Source organism: Myiozetetes cayanensis, unplaced genomic scaffold (genome assembly GCF_022539395.1).
Source record: "Myiozetetes cayanensis isolate MyiCay16 unplaced genomic scaffold, myiCay2020 scf3, whole genome shotgun sequence".
In the NCBI taxonomy this organism is placed as follows: Eukaryota; Metazoa; Chordata; class Aves; order Passeriformes; family Tyrannidae; genus Myiozetetes; species Myiozetetes cayanensis.
Window position 1 is genome coordinate 27,039,876 of NW_026087521.1, and position 19,514 is coordinate 27,059,389.

The 19,514-nt window shown below is 34.9% G+C and overlaps 1 protein-coding gene and 1 long non-coding RNA gene across 7 annotated transcripts in view; one reads left to right on the plus strand and one right to left on the minus strand.

Moving 5' to 3' along the window:
* IMMP2L (inner mitochondrial membrane peptidase subunit 2) overlaps nt 1–19,514 on the plus strand; it is a 410,416-nt gene that overhangs the window by 21,020 nt on the left and 369,882 nt on the right. The window contains exon 4 of one of the 6 annotated variants that reach the window (XR_007629941.1): nt 14,612–14,716. The exons of the other annotated variants lie outside the window; for them this stretch is intronic. The gene's annotated coding sequence lies outside the window, so the exon portion shown is untranslated. The remainder of the gene's footprint in view (nt 1–14,611; nt 14,717–19,514) is intronic. 6 annotated transcript variants of the gene reach the window in all.
* The window catches only part of LOC126644514 (uncharacterized), a 58,034-nt gene continuing 44,624 nt past the window's right edge, over nt 6,105–19,514 (minus strand). Inside the window, exon 4 of the long non-coding RNA XR_007629943.1 lies at nt 6,105–6,555. This is a non-coding gene — a long non-coding RNA (uncharacterized LOC126644514). The remainder of the gene's footprint in view (nt 6,556–19,514) is intronic.

Below are 19,514 nucleotides of genomic sequence, written 5' to 3' on the forward strand. Positions count from 1 at the left end.
AGAACTTGTTATGTTGTGATCTTTAAATTGTAAGATGATCAGGTGTTAGCAGCTAATTAGTACATAAGGGGGACCCATGTCCTGCTGTAGGAGGAATGTCAACAGTAATTTTCAATCTCAAAACAAAATTAACTAATTCAATTTGATTTAATTATTTTTACTTCACTTTTTAGTGAACAGGCATATGAAGAGGAAAAAAATCTATTCCAACAAATGAAATAACTTTTACCTGTGCGAGAGAAATTCAATAGAAAAGGGAATGGCATAGAATAGTTTTTTCTGCTGTTCATGATGATGGACAGTTGTAGTATGTAGGAGGTCCTGAGTTTAACCAGATGGCTGCTTGGAATGTTGCAGAAATTGCAGCCATGATTTGGTTGGCCGGAAAGCTGTCTCTGATCCTGTAACTCTCTGCCTTGTAGTGTGATGGTTGACTGACCTGTGAAGGTCATAAAGGAGCTTGAAACCTGCCTTGGTTTAGAAAAATGTCACTTTTACCTTTTGAAATATTTATAATTTAGATACTAGGAACATGGTTTGCTCTAGCAGAATCTGGTGATGGAAATGCCTGCTGCAGTGTACTTACAGAAAGGTAACAGTATATTTATCCTGAACTTTTTTTTTCTTTAACCTTAAAAATAATGTGAGAACTCTGATAGGAAAATATTTGATACGTTTTTTTTCTCAGTACATTTCCAAATACTGAGAAGTGATGCTGGTTATTTATGACTGGCATTGCTTCTAGATACCTAAAACTAGGAAAGGTTTTAGAAGTCAGTGACATAGGCTACACAGTTTTGTTGCTAGAAGTGGCAGGAAAATTGTTTCAGCAGCTAGTGGGGAATTCCAGTGGTCATTCTCTATAGGGTATTCAGATTAGACACTTCCTTCTTATGTAAATTCAGGTTGAACGTCTGTGATACTATAGGATACAAAAAGTTATGGGTATTCATATGGTTATTGCACTTGAGATCAAGTGTATTTTTGATTATGATAAATAGAGATGGACAATAATATTTGAATGTATACTCGATTTCCTGAACAGATAGCCTGGTGTGTTAGAGGATTTTTAAATGGAAGATAAACTGATAGTTTGTTGAAAGTCATTTCCTTCCCTCGAGGGTGAAAGACTTGAGGAAGCCAATGTACCAACTATGATTCCTAAAGAAGATAACGAATCAAAGTACTTAAACTTAGGTTCCATGAACTGATGAAATGCTGAGTGCTGAATTCTTGAAATAGTAGATTCAGTTTAAGATAAAGTTCTCACTAGATTAAGAGTTTACCTTTGATATTGCTTTACTTGAATCATGAATGGTGCAATTTGGGGTCTAAAGATGCTATATCACCTTCTATTATGAAGAAGTCATGTTATGCTTACGAAGAGAGGGAGTAATGAAAAATCTTTTTTTGTAGAATAACTCTGGAGATCAGCTTACCTTTTCTTTTCCGTATGAAACCATTATCTTTCAAAGAGATCCGGTTCCTTAGCATCAAGGCCAATGCTAAGTTCTGCTACCTGCAGTAGTATGAAAGTTTGAACAGAGAAGTGTATGTAGGATGTTATAGTATGATTCAGCAGTGATTGAAGCCTAGAATGCAATAATTTTTCTGAAGAGCTGAAGTTTGATATACATGTGTGTCCTGGACATAAACAATTAACCAATTGTTTCTGTTTATGCAAAACCATGTTAAATACATTTTAGTTTGGGTTTTTGTTTTGATTTTTGTTGATTTTTGTTTGTTGGTTTGGTTTGGTTTTTGTGGGTTTTTTTTTGTTGTTGGCTTCTTTTTTGCAGCTAGCCTGCTTTCATTTTGTGTACAATCAGGGAAATACAGAGGACCTATTTTATTTTACAGGATATTTCATACATTGTGTTCTTGGACAAATTATAGATTAAATATTCCACAGCTCATTTCATATCTTTCAGTAATAACTTCCCCTTAGCCAGTTTAATCAGTTGTTTTATGAGCAACCATAAATATTAACTACAGAATGTTACTTCTAGGAATCTTTCAATGAACTATACAGATGCTGACAAAGTGAATTTTGCTTACACAACATGAAAAATATTTATTTCTAATCTTATTGGTGAAGCTGGAAGAAAAACCATGGGTCTTGACCTGTACTAAATATATTGTGGACATAAATATTTTTGCATGTAATAAGCAATCTTGGCCTTGTTTTCTGGGTTTTTTTGGTTGTTTTTTTTTTTTTTTTTCCAGCCTGTTAGCAAAGGCAAAAGCAAGGGAATGGCAAATTATCAAGTTTAAAATGATAATTAACCTTATCATCACTGTATTTTGTAGGGAAATTATATAAGGCTGTATTCATGAAAGTAACATTAGTTTTTAATGTGCAATCATCTGTTCTTGGCAAGTGCAATTTAACCACATTTAGCTTTAAATACGTGCATATATATTTGTTTAGCTGAAAGAGGACCTTAATGTTCTTGTCTGTTTATCTGTTGATTAGCTACATAGAGAAATGAAATCAAGTCCTTCTCGGAGGTCTACAACAAAAGGACAAGAGACAAGGGCCACAATTGCAGCAAGGGGCATTCTCACCAGTTGTAAGGGGGAAAAAAAAGTGCAGAATTAGAATGGCTAAGTCATTAGTGAGAGAGACTCTGAAACCTCCATCCTTAATTAAAACTGCCCTAGCAAAAACCCAAACACCTCCATCTGCCTTTCCTGTTGCATGTGTTTTGGCCAGCAGCTGAAGTAGATGACTGTCAGTGGTCCCTTCCAATCTGAATTATTCTGTTTGTGTGCATCAAATGGAATTTCAGCAATGGAACTTTTAAGGCATGAGACATAATAGCTATACACTTTCAAGGTTAGAATTCAACATTACCAGTTACTGTTTACAGTATGTTTTATGGTGGTTTTAATTTGTCTAATAGCATGGAAGTGGATTTTCTAGAATCCTCTTATTGTGTAGATGTGGTTGTGATATTTGTCATATAGCTGCTTCTAAAACACCCAGTCATGCATTTGAAAACTGTTGTATTAATGGTTGAACACACGTAGAATGGTAAGTTTGCATTTGAGTTTTGTGACTGGATTGCAAATTCTCTAAAGGAGGAACAGCGAGTAGTTTCAGGCATATGCATTTGGTGAAACTATCAGTGGTGTGGGTGGCAGTCCGAAAGCAAACTTCTGAAGATGGGGTCATGTTTAACATGCTATGGTAAAGGGAATGCTTTGCAAATGTATGTGGACAGTAGTTCCCAAGTGAGAAGAGGAGCCTGATTAAAGTACGTAAGCAATTGTTTGCTCACTTGTTAAATTTTCAGTTAAATCTGACAATATTAATTCTTAAAAGACAGCGTCAACATTTTCACTGAAAATCAGAAAGAACTGTGTCAGAAATAAAGGATAAAAGACACCTGAAATGAAGGCAAAAGTTAATGTGATAGAAAACTGAAAGCAAAGAGAGGGGTTACCTAAAAATTTTCATATCATGCCTGTAATTTAATGACTTGGTGTAGGAAGAATCGGTAAGAATCTTTTTAATTTATTTCATAAATAGAACTTAAATTGATTTGAACTTGACCCATATCTTTTACCAACATGGAGCAGAATAATCTAGCCTGCTACTCTGTAGCCACTTAGCTCTGATTTTACTGCTATTCTAGGTATCTTTTTTTATGACTACCTTTGTGAAATGTAAAAAATTAGTATAAAAGCAGAAATTTGGACTAGGGAAAAAAGAAGAAGTAAAAACTTAAAATATTGTTCTCTTAAAACCATGATGCATAGCATAATGCCATTTAGAGTTTTAGTAATTAGTGATGTGTATCTTAAGGCAAAGAAGAGATACCTAGTGAGCATATTTCTTGTGTTATTTGTTGGTTTATATGTTTGCTTTAAGGGATAAATTAGTGGCGTTCTCAGAACAATAACTTTGATGTTTCAAGAACTAGGGCAACTGTAGTGACAGAAGTGTGGTTTTGCCATATAAAGGGAAGTTTGTTGTCAGCAAGCAAATGATAATAGCATCCTGTACACCCAGAAGGCCTACTGTGATGTCTGCGTCTGCATAAGATCTCTTTCACCCTCAGAACGGTCTATTTTTAAACTGGTGCTGAGTTTGACCTTAGTAAAGAGATAATGTTGGAAGATTTTTAAATGCACAGTGTGTTCCTCAGTCCTACAGGACACTGACAGTAGTATTTTTTTCACAGCAAATTTGTTTTAGTTTGGACTTTGTTTGAGTTCAAAGTGTTTAAAGTTAAAGGGGAAAACCTGTTTACGCTTATGATGAGATGATTTCACATTTCTGATTAAAATAGGAATAACTTCCACAGAATTAGTTGTTAACTACATTTTCCTCACTGTGAGCTATGATTTCTGTATAAAACTTGTGAAGAATATAGATTATTCCAGGTCAGTGTAACCACTACTTCATAGGAACAGCATGCCTATCTTTGATAATTGAAGGAGGCTGCTGGTATAGTTGACATATTTAAAATACCTTGCAATGCCAGGAAATTGTAAGAACAATAATCTTTCATGGACCTCTTGTGAACTTCATGTTTTATCCCATGATATCTAGACATATGTTTTAAAACTGGCAGTGATGGGAAGGTGCAATGTTGGGGACTAGGAGAAATTTATGATGTTGTGAAAATGTGTTAACTAACATTAAGTTAAACCTGATTCAGTAGCAAAACAAAGGACCCTCGAATATCTGAACCCATATATAGCAGAAAAGAAGGGCATCTTAATGTCTGAAACTTTTTCTAGATGCTTCTTAGTTTTGATACTTGAAACAGCTGAGCATGTTCATATAGAATATTTTCTTCTCTTTGTTTCTATTTTTGTCTCTCCTTTTTGAGGAATTATCTCAGTGCCTATCTTTGAGAGAGTTTTGAGTAGCCGGCCTTCAAATTTTATTCTTCTGGTCAGTTCTTATTTGTAATCCTGTGGCCATTTGTGGTGTTGAAGAGACTACAGAGTTTGTGAATGTGAAGTGGGTTGGCGTTTATGTAAGTATTTACAATGTGTAATAATCGATTTTGTGTTGTGTTACCTTTGGAACTCTTGTCTCCCACTCTTCTAAGGTCTGCTGCTGTTTTTTCAACTGTTTAATTCTAGTTTTTCTCCTTTTCTAGCTTTTCTCCTTCAAAACACGTAACAGATTTCTTTGTGCATAATTTTTATTATGTATTTTTTAATCAGCTTTTACCTGTGTTTAGTGAAACAGGTATAACATAATATAGCTCTCTAGTACATATGTGAATGAATTGTTACATTCAAAAATACTTAGAGCTTGCAAAGACTATTACAGTTGTGTTTGGGATGTCAGCAGCAGAACTCTGTGCAAGGCAGCTCAGCAGGGCTTTCCAGTTCACAAGACTTGCTAATGCAGCAGCAGTTAACCGCCAAGGGAAATTTAAATTTGAAGGGACTCTTCATGTCCTGATTTGTAAAAGCACTCCTGGGCTATTCTAGAAATTTCTGCTAGCAACTATATTTAGCTCTTCTGTGTGGCTTGTTTCAATTTGTGTGTGCATCTGTATGTACTATTTGCTAAAGTTCATAAGGTATTACATCGCAGCAACATGTACGTTGTCTAGATGGTAGCAGCAGGGCTAGCAAACTTGTGTCAGCTCCTGGTATTTAGAGAACATGAACAGAACATTTGGTCTTATTAACACAAAGCATGACTTCAGACATTATTAGAAATAATCAATTTTGGTATCTCTAAGTTACCAGTTATACTCCTGCTTTATGATGTGTTAATAGCAATACTGAGTAAAGGTTTTGCTGTTTTACTATTTTTTTCTTCGTCTCATACTTACAGTTGACAAAGTGAACAAATAAAACACATCAATACTGCTTTTGTCATGAGCTTCATTTATGTTGAAGACAAAAGGTGTACAGTATTTAATATCATCTCATGAAGAACCCTTTTGAACACAACAGGTTTATGTTTGCTGTATTCATATATTCCTGATTGGTCTCCCATGTGTTTTCTAAGAATAAACTGATTTTGGACATTGCTATTGAAGTTCAATCCAAATATAAAAGGTGAGCAAACATAGACTCATGAATAACTGATATTCAAAATTAACTTAGGAAGAAAATTAGCCACTCTCAGACTTTATGAACTGTAATAGCAGAAATATCAAGGGATGTGAATTGGTGAGGTTATAATTTTTAAAAAAAGTACCTATTGTATGCAAACTGGCAAATGAGAAGCTTGCATAATAATAATAGCAATAACAATACATTATTATTCTAATTACACATATGCAACATTTGTAGACCAGTTTCACATTACATAAATTTGGGAAGTATTAAGTATGCACACAGAGGCTGTATTTTGAAACAGTTGGCATGCAGTAGCAGAATGACTGCAACATATTACTCACACACTGCAAAAGTTCTTAAACATGTATGCTGTTTATGAAAGTCGGTAATTTTCTCCTTTCCCTGGGTGACTTGGAACAGTAGCAATGGTTGGTGCTGCTGAGAACCCAGACTGTTAAAGGATTTGGAATCCTTGTTGTTGTAATTCCTTAAAGTGTATGAGGTTCATATTGCCTGTGAGAAGAGAGACAATAATCCCAGTTTTCCTCTTACAAGCCCAGAATATTACTCTCAGCTTCTTTTCTGTAGAAACCAAATCCAATATATATTTTAAAATACTTCAGAAAAACAGAAGACTTAAGAAATAGCAAGAGGGAAAATTTTAAATGTATTTATTTTACAGTTTATTAAAATATTTTAAAATTGTATTTACATTCTTTTAATATGTTGATTTATAAATGGGATTATGGTCTGTATTGTATATAAAATTTTTAGATCCTAGAATGACACAATGTTATATTAGAGTGTGCATGTAGCAGCTGAAGGTCCTCTTCCTGGAATGGTAAGCTTCCAGTTAGATATGGGGATAATTCAGCATCTTAGTAATGTAGAGGAAATAAATGTAGGATGTTTTTTTTTTCAATTTAGGGCCCATTTAAAAAAAAATGAAATCATTGACTTGTGTATTCCTGGCCATGACAGGGGGTTTGGACTACATGATCTTTAAAGGTCCCTTCCAATCCAACCTCTTCTGTGACTTACGGGCAAGTAAGATTTCTTTTTGAAGTTGGTTTTTTGCTCTCTTTGGGTTATTTTATTCAGGAGGAGACTAATACACTGAAGGGAATTTGTACCACTGCTACCAATGTGATTAAGTTTTATGTAGAGGGATGCTAAAGAAACACATGTTTAGGTTTGTCTCCAGTTAATGGGTTTTGGTGCTTAGATTGTATCTGTATCCACAGTCTTAGCCAAGCCAAAGATAATGTGCTACTGGACAATGAATTGCTTTGCAATCCCTGCTCCATTGGAGTGTATAAATTTTGGGATGTCAATGTTGCCCATTTCAACCAATCTTAATAAACATATGCAGAGACATCAGAGAGCAAACAAGGAAGCTGAGAACAGGCCTGTGGTGGAGAAAAAAGTTATATGATTGACACTTTTTGAGACTGTTCTTTTTTTTTTTTGTTGATCCTAGCTTCCTTTTGGTGATCTATTCAGTAGAGATTCTAGAGAAGGGATTGTGACATCTTTGTTTTATTTCTTCTTTGGTTTTGTTTTGTTTTATCGTTGCAGACTTCCTTAAACAAACAGATTATATTAATATTTCCTTCTTCAGTGCTGGCAACAGACTAGTTCATCTGTTAACGTCTGGCCAGTGAGCAAGTCTATTTTCTTCATTTATAATATCTTCTGAATTTTTTTTTTATTTATTTCAGAAGTCTCTAGTGAAGGCTTAGAAATGAAGCCTTTAGGTTATTATTTTTTTCTTGTTTATATTTTGTCATGCTGAAGGATGCTGATTTTAGACAAGGGCATCATTATTCAAGAAAGCCCACATAGATTTCTTTTGTCACCTCAAGGGGGGCTTCTGCATTAAACTTCCTCCAATTATCTCTGTTGTTTTAATAGTTAGATATTATAAATCAAACCTACCCACCAGAATTTCTCTCTAGTCAATGGTGAAAAATGAGCACTTCCAGAAATTATCCTTAGACATTTTATTTTAAATGATAGCCCAAAGAAATACCATGTAATTTAATTGAAATAAAAACATATTTCTATATCAGTTTTTCACTGCTGTCGCTAAATGAAAATGAAATTATTTGAATATGTTGCATCATACAATGTTAAGGGTTATTTACATGCAATTTACTAATGCTTAGAAAAAATATTTTCCATGTTATATGGAAAATGGGTGACAATATGAGTGGAAATATGGGTGACATCTCATACTCTTCACTGCCGATATCTTGGAGACCCTTTTTGTAAGACTGTAATAGCTGACTGGAGGAGCCCCTGGTGGTCTAGTGGTAAAGGCGCGGCGCTATCACCGCCAAGACCCGGGTTCGATTCCCCGTCAGGGCCACTCCCGGGCAGGTGGAGCTCGTTAACCCTTAAAAAGGCAACCCATCTACGTCCTAAGGACCTCGCTGCCACCGTCCAAGCTCGCTTGGCCCTGGCAGATGAACCTTAGGATTAAAGGGTGGGCTCAGTTCCACGCACACTGTGTCTCACCTAAAAAATCCAATGCGCAGGCTGGAAGGTGGAAAGACCTTCCCCGGATCTTCGCTCGCAAAGGCTGGCCATTATTATAATAGCTGACCAGCAAGGGTCCTTGTGATGGTTTTGATCTAGGCCTTCCTGGTGACCAGTTTGTAACCAAGGAAGTGGCCAAGTACCCAGTATTCCATACGATTTTTACATAAACCAAGGTATAAATAAGTTAGAGATTAGAGACCTCTCTCTCTTCTCCTCCGGTGAGGTTCAGGAACAGTGGGTCCCTGCGTTGGTCTCGCTTATCTAAAGCTGAGGCCTGCAGTAACCACTGGCCTGCCACGTGGGAGTTCGGAGAATGCTATGTCTGCCAATCCTACTTTTCTGAGGGAAGTGGTGAGATCTGTTTTGTTAGTTATTAGTATAGTTCTTGAGTTTGATCGGGTATACCTGTTTGGTATACCTTTTGTCCCCTTTTTTCCCCTTTCCCTATCCCTTCGGGGGGGGTGGATTCCCTTTTGCTGTGTACATAACATCTTAGCTGTATATAACTGTAATATACGTAAATATATATATATATATTTATATAAACAGCTTCACTTTGGGTTCTTTAATTTTTATAGGGTTTTTTTCTTTGCCCTAAGGGAAGGGGGGGCTGCTACTGGATGTTTGGGCATTTGGCAGGGAGCCAAAGTCCAAACTATCACAGTCCTCAATGTTAGGGTCAAATTTTCATCTGTTAATGAGTTATAGGTAACTAAATAATACGGGGGGGGCTTCCTTAATGTTCTTGTATTTACATTATTTTCCGTTTTCCCTTCCTTCCTCTCTGTTTGTTAAATAACATAGAAGAAAAAGGTCATAATTTAATGAATGACCCCCTGGATCACAGATGCTGACAAAATGAAGCCTGAAAATTTTAAATTGGCTGGCTGCTGTTATCCTAACAGAGCCCATTAAACTCTCACAAGAGAGTGTAACTTATTATGTAGTGAAACTGTGACTTTTTCATGCTTTGTTTGTAAACATGACAAAATTTATGGATGGCATTAGTGATACTAAGTTGACAGAATTAAAACCACTGTTTATGGATACAGTTCAGTAACTTGATTTAATTAAATTCTCACCACATTGCTCTAAGAGGATTTTCAGGCAGTATTTTATGATGAGGGTTTGAGAGAGAATGCTGAATTTCCCCCAGAAGTGGTGAATTGATAGCAATTTTCTCATTTAACACATATATAACTAAAACCTTATTTTTTAGACTCTTGTGCTTTGAAACAGTGTACAGTGTTTTGTAAATTACTTTAAGCCTAAGAGTATTCTGCATTAACACTGGGTGTATATAACAGAGAGATTCAACTCTAATCAAATAGACATATGAGAAGTGGGATATCAGAATCCAAGCTTCATTGATAGTATTGCCTATAATGAAAACTTCTGACCCTTAGTTCCTTTTTTGATATCTATATTTAACATGGGGAATGGAACAGCATCAGAAGTGAGGTGATTAGGATAATCAATTAGCTCTGTCAGAGCACATAATACCTTTTAATTTCTTAGTCTTTCCTTGTTTCTTCTGTTCCTTTCCATTTCTCAGGTTACCTGTCCCCATTAATAATCAACATGGTTGTAAATCTACTAGGTACCATATTATAACTCTTTCCTATTTGATAAGCTTTATGGAAAATAATAGGCAATAATAATCTCTGATATTTTTAAGCTAAAGCTTTTGGGCATTAATGCAGTCTAGACCTGTGAAATGAGTGTAAGGAATGATAAATTGAATGTCAATTGATGCAAGAAAGTTGAAAAAAACTTCATTAAATTACTGATATAAATTTATGGAGATGTCAATGTTACATGAGGGGTTTTGTTCTGTTAAATATCATGAATGGTTTTAAGCACATTGTGTTGTATGCATCTTAAAAGTACCTGACACATTTTACTTGAAAAAGCAACGTTACCGGGAAATAACATTCATCATGTAGCAAAAAAGCTGTGTTTTATTTTATTCTGCACTAGAACTAGATTATTATTAAAGTAAAAATTCATAACACTTTTAAGACACAAAATAATTTTGATTCTCCTTAGGCATGGAAGGTTTAAAAGGCGCATTACCTTCAACTAGGAACAAATGAGAAAGTTGGCTTAGCCCCAACTTACTGAAAGCCAAAGTAAATCTTGAAATAAAGTCCCTCAGTGAGGGCTCTGGTAGAAGGGTAGTTGGAAGACCTTTTAAACTACAGATTTATAAATTAAGTTTTTGGCACAGTGATTGCCAAAGTAAGATGGACGGTCAGAAATTGGGATGTGGAGGTTATAAATTCAATGAAATCCAAGGCTACTTACTGGAACTCTCTGACAAACAAAACCTTTACTCCAGCACCTCTTTCCAAAGCTGTTAAAAGAAGGTGGCAAGTTTTAAGTGATTTCCCTATTTGTCTTCCCTTCCCCTTGTAGTTCCTCAGCATTGGCAGCCATTTGATATGCATCTTTCCATTAAATAGTACCTGAATCTCTCCAGCATCCTTTTAAAACTAAACAAATTCAGGAGCAGTTTATCCATAAATTGCTAAATGTTACTTTCTCCACAACTTCCTTTGGCAACAAACCGCAAGAATTGTCAGGTATTTTTTGCTCTTCATCCAGGGATTGTCACAAATCCATGCATCTGAGTATTAAGTTCAAATTTGCATTTCAGATTTAGTGAAAATTGTCCCAGTGTTGTATTATCTCAGTAGCTCTTTCTGTAGAATCCAGGCTGGGATTTATGGGAGTCTGAACACAGTCTTCAGAGAATTGTTTGGAATTGAAGAATCTCTCTGGATTCATTTTTCTTAAACATAGGAAGTTGTCAGTTATGTAAAGACTCTATATTTCTTGCTTGTCCTTCACCTTTCTTTGAATAGATATTGTAGCAAAATGAGAAATACTCAAAAATTATCTCCAGTTTCAGTACTTTATGTACTGTATGAAGGTGTTCATTGACTGGTATTAAATTTGTATCTTAGTGATGTCAAGATACATATGAAGAAGTATTTCTATAAGAAGAAAATTAGTTCCATGATAATTTTTCTTCATATCGATGATTATTTAGTGTTGATGCTCTTAGAATGACATATGTTTATTTAATTTTTAGTTACTTCTACCATTTTTTTATACTCGCAACTTTTGTCAGTGAAATTCACTTGGCTTGTGAAATCTGTGCAAAATAAGAAAGCAGGAGAAAGGTTTGCATAATTCCAAAGTTAAACTTCACTTCTATATTATAGTGAGAAATGTGTCTGTAGCCATATGTATTGGTTAGATGTCATTTGAAATTCTGCTACTAAACTTCCAAGTTTATTATGAACTCCACAAAAATAATTTTTCCCAAATGACAGAGCAGAAACCACAAAGCCCTACACCTGTGCTGCTCTTTTTTAAAAAATGATTTCTCATACTAATGATTCATAAGGTATCTAGTACTTTTATTTGTTGTTTATCAAATCCTGTTGTGATACCTTTCTGATGCGTGTTAAATTTAGTGGAAACAGTAATAGTTCTGGGAGAAGAGCAAGGTGTATTGAAGAAAGTGGTGGTATTTAAACTTAAGTAAATATGGTTTTGTGCTTTTCACTGCACAGTGGATTCCTTTCTTACAGATACTGATTTAACTTTAGAAATTCTCATCCTCTCAAATATTTTCCTTTTACTTGTGAAAGAATGTCATGATGATATTTAAGGCTGTTGAACAATAGGAATAAAGGTTTTATTTTACTAAATATACCAAACTGGCCAACACTGATGTACTCACTTCATTGCTATCTAGTTCAGTTGTAAAAATAACCCAGCAAAGTTTCCTTCTATGAAAGGACTATTCTAGGGAACATTTGCTTTACAAAGAATAAAATATATAATATGTATATTACACATTTGACAGAACAGAAGACACTTGCTATTCTTGTCCTGTATTTACAATGAAATTATGCTCTTTCTCTATTACTAGAATTCAGAGATTATTTTCTTAGAATGATATAAAAACACCTTCCTTAAGGAATTCCATGTTGCATTTTAAAAATATTTTGTTTTTATAGTGTACTTCATACTAAAATAAATAATACAATCTCTAAGGCATGATGGAAGATATATGGGATGAGCTGTTACTGCAATGAAAACCAGTGCAGTTTGAGGGGATTATACAGTAAAACAGGGCTAATTCAAAACACAGCTATAATATTGCTGAATGTTTTCACTTTCAGGCATTTTACAGAATGCTGATGTAGACAATAAAAGGGCACATTCATCAAAATGCATAATTTAATTTTTAAAAAACCCCTTGCACCAGTTTAAGCACACAGTACTCAGATTTCACACTAAGGTGAAGAAACCCCTTGGGACATTTGAAATTTATGAGGAGTTTTGAGATTTCATTCATTATGTTGACAATATGCACAACTTCTTTTGAAAATGGATTGGACCAAAAAAGGTGAACAGACGTGGTTGAAATAGCTCTTCCCATGGTGCGTGCTGAATTATGTGAGTTACTTCTGCTTATATGTTACCCTGGAGGATTGTTTAATGTGCTTGGTTATATAGAGCTGCAAATTTTTAGCTGTGGGCTGGTATCCATATTGAGCCATAAATTTATAGTTGATATATTGCTTTCTAGGCAGACAACTCATACTCAGATAGAATTAAGGGCAATAATTGATTTCCTGCTAAATAAGACGCATTTCAGTTTGAAGTATAATAGATGGTAACTAGAGTCTCTGTATGAAGGAAATATATGTTCTAAATATTGCATGTAGAAGAAAATAATTTTTAAAATTATAGATTTGCATATAGATATGGAAAGATATCTTCTGAATTGAAGTATCATTTTACCATTTGAATTTTTATTGGCAGAAACATTCTTGCCAACATATCTTTGTCTGCTGTGGCTTCTCCTCTATTCTGACAATATACCATAATATCAGAATGTAATTTTAACTTGTTTGTAGCTTGTATTAAGTACTGAGGTGAATATTGCATGAGTTAGGGGTCTCATATGCTCATAAGTACTATAACAAAAAGTGCTTTATAGAAAAAAAAATTTAGGTGGCGATCCCTTATCAGCTGTGTATCAGCAAGGGTCTTCGTGAAATTTGGAAGGAGACTGATTTGCTAAGATGCAGAGCAAAATCTTTTATGAACTGAAGCTGTGTTTCTGATCATCAATTTAGCTGCCAATTAGGTCTACTTAATTTCACTTCCATGGTGTGAAAAGCAGCTGCTGTTTTCATGATACTGATATAACAAGGAGGAAAGAAACTACCTCTGTTGGCAGAATAAAGAAAACTGCTGTGTTATTTCAGCTTAATTTATATTTGGAATTACATCCTGCTTCAGAATTTAAAAAATGTCAGTTTCCCCTTCCCCCTCTCTCTCCATGAAATATTTTTCTCCCTTTTTTTCCTCTCTTCTTTCTCTACATTGTATTTGCAGTGAAGAATGTGCTGTGTGAAGTTTAATGAACTTGGATCATTCCTCATCAGAGAGAGAGATTTATCCTGAGGGATTTTAGCCCACATTTTCCCTTTAGAACTGTTTACTGTAAACTTTTTCAGTTGAAATGAAATAATATGTATATTTCCTGAGGATAAAGGAAACATCTTTTTGTAAATATTATTTCCCAATTGGAATCTGATTTTGTTCAAAACTGTGTTACTGTCTAGAAGTAGCACCCCATCCATCTGGTTTTTATTTTCCATGTGAATTTTTTAGTTAAATAGTTATTGTATACATATGTAGATGAAATTGTATATTAATTCTGAAGCAAAAGAAGCAGTTGCCATCTTACAGTGTTTTGGCTACTTAGTTAAATGGCCACTATTTTTCTGGAAAGTGCTAGAAAACACGTTCAGTAATTTAGATTTTCTGTTCTTGAGGAAGAATCTCCTTATTATAGTTTTTAAAATTATGCCAGTGCTCCTCTTTTTCCTAGCCTGTGTTTTTTTTCTATGGGCAGATAAATAGTTTTTTTTCTGGCACTTGAAGTTCAGAAGCAAGAACCTTCCCTTTGTTTCTACTGCTTTCTTTTCTAAAGCCTTGGTCCTTGTATCCTGCCTGCTCCTTGTGCCAGCCTGAGGGCCTGACCTGCAAGGAGAGGGAAGGACTGTGTCTGGTGCAGCTGTTGTGGCACATTGCTCAGGTTGGTTCTTGCAGACATGACCTCTAAGCAGGCTTGCAGTGCTGCATCTGCTGATTTTTGCATGCACTGTCCATTCGTCTGCTTGCTAGATGTGACTTTTTTCTTTTTACTCTGAGTTGGCAGCTCTCGGCTGCATCACCTGCAGTTGTTTTGCAAATACCATGCATGGCCCTACATGCTATATGCTCGTCTTATACTACTTCTAGAAGTATTTCATTTGTGAGGGTTTTCATAAGCTTTTACTTTGTATTTAAGTTTTTAAATTTTCTTCTGTTGCCAAATTGAGAGTTATTTGTGGGGAGTTTTTTCCTCCGTTTTCTTTTGGGCATTTTAATTTGCTCTGAGAGATTTCTGCAGACTACCATATCACATATCACTCCTTTCCAAGTGCAAAGTCATATCTTTTGTTAGTTACTTGCATCTTGCCCTCCACCTGCAGCTTTGGATATCTGAACTGAATTAGTATCTGGTCTGCTATAATGAAATCTGCCAACTGCCTTAATTATAAGTCTGTGTTGTTAGTGTAAAATGAATAAAAGATTCTTCAAGGATTTCTTTCACTTTTTTGAGTTTAATTTGCAATCTTTCAAAAGTGTCTCTTTTGGAGTTTTCAGCATTATTGCAATTTTGGTTGAGAGCTAGCCCTTTCAATCTTACTCTGGAAGCTGGTTGTCATCAGTAGGTGCAGATTCAGCAAAAATAAAAAAGTAGTTATCAGTGAAATTTATTTTTTACCTCATGTGGATTCCTATACAGACTTTTCCCATACAGATGTCGGATACTTACCTGACTTTCTTCCTACCATCTGTCAGTGTAACACTAGTTTTGGGTTGTTAGTGGCCTTTAGTTCCCGCATTATTGTTTTTCCCCTCTCTTTTATTCCTAGGGGCCTGGCTTCTTATTTCTCTGATAATCATAAAGTGGTTTAATTCCTAACTGTGAAGTTACGGACTTACAACTTTGGAGTCCAAACACTTACTTAAAGCAGACAAATATTAGATCATTGTGCAGGCACTTAACCAGGCATTTTGAGTGTCTTCAGTAATGAAGTCTTGTGTTAGTTCCAGTTTTGTATTATGTAGCACTGTGAGGAAAACAAAAAAGTATTAAAAGAACAAGTGTTATTGATGTTTAAGCCTGCTATTTGAGAGTCTGTGATGTAGGAAGATCCTAATTTTCCTGCCTAGTTTCTCTGGAAGGTTCATTACATATTTCTGAAGATTCTTACATTGATGTCACTCTAGAGAACATGACAGTGATTCTGCTGGAACTGTAAGCGTGGCTGAAAGAACACAACTCTGTGAGTGAAACACACTGGACAGTCAGAACCTAACCATTATGTAAAAAAAATTAAAATAATAATAATAAAAAAGCTAATCTTTGTAGGAAATCAATCCCCTTGTATTATTTTTGTCTTATATGATCTTAGATTTCTCTTTAAGTTCTTTAAATAGTGATAGTTGCCATTTTGCAGTATTTGATTAATGTATTAAAATCAACTATATTCATGTTACTGGGAATGCTAGTTTTCAGAATATCGGTCAGATGTTATATATTTAAACCAAATGAATATTGGTGTTATGCAGAGATGTGGTGTGGGGTGGCAAAGGCTTCTTGATTTAAAAATATTATAGTCTGGAAAAACATGAAGAACAATATTTGAGTGAGAAAGCTTTGGAGTTACCTCCTTGAGGAAGAAAATGTTGTATTTCTTTGGTGATAAGTATCGAGATTTAATAAAGGCTTTGTAGAAATTGACAATAATTCCTATCTGCTATTTCAAATATTTTTAGTGCTGTTTGGAAATGAAGACTATCCTTGAAGGACAGATGGCAATTGCATGCAAAGAAATTTCTGAATTGTTTGCTGCCTCAGATTCTGTTAAAAAATAGGAAAGTTGACAATATATATAGTATTACCCTTTCATGGAATAATAATCACTTCTTGCAGGTTTCTTCTTTAAGTACTTAATTTTAAAGAGATAGTTCAGATGCAAATTATTATGTTTTCATCGCAAAAGATGTTGGCTCTTGTCTGTGTCATTTAAATGTTTTAGAACAGCTTTATAAGCAGGATTTTGAAGTTAAAAGTTGTAACTGACTACTCTGCTTCTTTCTTCACATACCTGTAATGTTTTGTGTCATTGTAAATGTCGAGTATATTGAATATTCCAAAATTTTAGTGCATTATAATTGTGTGGGTATCTCATCCTTGCTTAGAACATGTTCTATTTTCATATACAGTGATACCTAACCCCAAATTTTGATAACTCCATCCCATTTTAATTCTCTATTATTGATAACTCGAACTCTTGTGCACAGTATAATACACATCATGAAACAATGGGAGTCACTTTTAAAAAACTGTTTCTAAAGACAGCTTGTACTTACTACAGCAAACTGTGGGAAACAATATGCACCTCTTTATATGTGGATCATTTACACAAACAACTCAGTGAAGTACTGCTCTAAGATTTACACTGACATGTAAAACCAGAAGGAGAGAGTGATGATATAATTAGATATTAAGCCTTTTTAGATGGGGCCTTCTGCCCCAAAGCCCTGCTTATGGTTTCAAATTTTCTTTATAGTGACTAAAAATGAGCTGTGCAAGCACATATAAGACTTATCATGCTTTAATTTCTAAATATTTTAATTTCTAAGTAGGAATTTCTAAATATTAACCATACTGCATGCAGATCCCTTTCATAGATTCAGTTTTTCCTTGTTCTTATATTACAAACATTTACCAGAGGACACTTACCAAGTTAGAAGAAGCAGTTCAAGAATATTTTTGTTTGTCTTTATAAAGCTTTGACTCTCTAAATGAATTCAGAACTTCCCACATTGCCTACTGACAGATATTATGCATAAGAAACTGGTATTATTGTAGGTCACTGAATTAATTTTTAAAATGTCAATTGACATGATTCCCTTAGGGAGTTGTAAGTTGCAGCTATATATTATGTTCCCACACAAATGTGGAAACTCAGTGTTTTAGAAGGGAAAGCATTTGTAGTACAGAAACAGTTTAACATGAATCAGGTAGTGCTTTTCTAGCATTTAAATTCTAATAAATGGAAATAGGCAGACTTTCTAGAGATGTTTTCTCAGCATGTTTAACTCTCAGGAGCATATTGGGATTGGTGTCCTTTCTTCTGGCATCAGACTTCACAACTTCACTGTATTTTGCATAACCAAAATGGGAGTCACAAGTACAAATAATGGATACAGCTTAGTTCAGCCCATAGTGACACTAAATGCTGGAAGTGAAATAGCCAAAGGAAGATAAGCTATCCAGAGCTGTTTGTGTGAGTGATTTTTGACTGAAAAGATCTATGAGATGGTACTGGTATTTGTTATATCTTGCTGATCTATGGCATGCATTCTGTTTTTGTCCAATAGTCAAAAATAGAATGCTGCAGATGAGAGATGGTAATGAACCAATAAAGCAGGCTTTTCACTTAAATATAACACAGCCCAGTAGCAGTGCTGCACTAGATGGCTTGACAGCAAGTGTTCTGTTTTCGTCATGCACTGAAGTTTATTAAAATGGTGATTTTTATTTTGTAGAATTCTGAAGTGTGATATTTGATTTATGAGACTGAAGGCAAGGTTGCTGCCTTTGGCCCATCCTCCATTACAGAAACCCCCTAACATTATCTTGACAACATGCAAATTAAAATTTGTTCGGGACTAATACAAAGTTATCAGTATTAAAAAATCACTTACTGTGAAAATGCTGTTTTTGTGAGTTTCTGTAAGCAAAGTTGTATGCCAGCATAGCATTCTCATCTTTTCAATATCAAGAATTTTTATCCTGTAGGTTTTCTTCACTGCTTACAGTAGGAATTTTTTCCCCTAAACAGTAGAGTGAGTGTGAAATTCTGAAACTATTCTGTGATGCTGTTGAACCGTGACTCTTGAATTGGGAATCCTCACCTTAGTGTAGATTTAATCTACTCTGAACTAGTTAGGATAAAATCCTGGGTAATACGTGCTACAGAATACATTTTTGGCAACAGGAAGAAAGACTTGCTAATATATTCAGTAATTTTCCAATTCATATCTCTAATTTGTGTGATTGTGTCCTTGAATAAGGAGAATTCTTTCTGGCATTGTTCACTGAGAGTAGACAGATATATTAATAATGCATCTTTCATTTTAATTTTACATTTTGTGTCAGATACTGTTCAACTTTTTTTTTTTTTTAAGGATTTGACTTCGGTGCTTTCATCTGCATGTGAAGCTTTTAATGGCACCATAGCATGTCATAAATTACTTTATGCCGAACTTTTAATAGCTGGTTTGGATTTTTTTTGGGGGGGTTACATATCTAATGATGGGTTAAAAGCTAACACCAGTTGAAAGAAGAAGAGGTGGGAGGGAAAGGCTTTCTTTGTATTGTTCAGAGAGCACAGTGAATTTACATGAGAATTTTATCAGCATTCTTGGTGATATGCATACTCTGAATGAATTCTCCACAGATGCAAATTTTTTGGACTGGCTTCTTTATCTTTCTTCTTTTGAGATACTTGCTTAAAAGGATGGATCTGCCTTTTATGCCAGGAGAATGAAGCTTTGAGACTTACTTACCATGTATTTCAGGCAGCAGTGTCCAGCTGTTGGAAGCAAAGAGAAATTCTGTAGACAGGTTTGATTTGTACTAGGGGGGAGGCTCGAAGCAAAGAGTTTGGGAGGGTAGCCTCTTCTTTGGCCATCATTTTTGCTATAGTTTGTGGAAATTACTCACTTTCTGAGCTTAAGTCTGCCTATGTATAAGAAATGTAAAGAAGTTG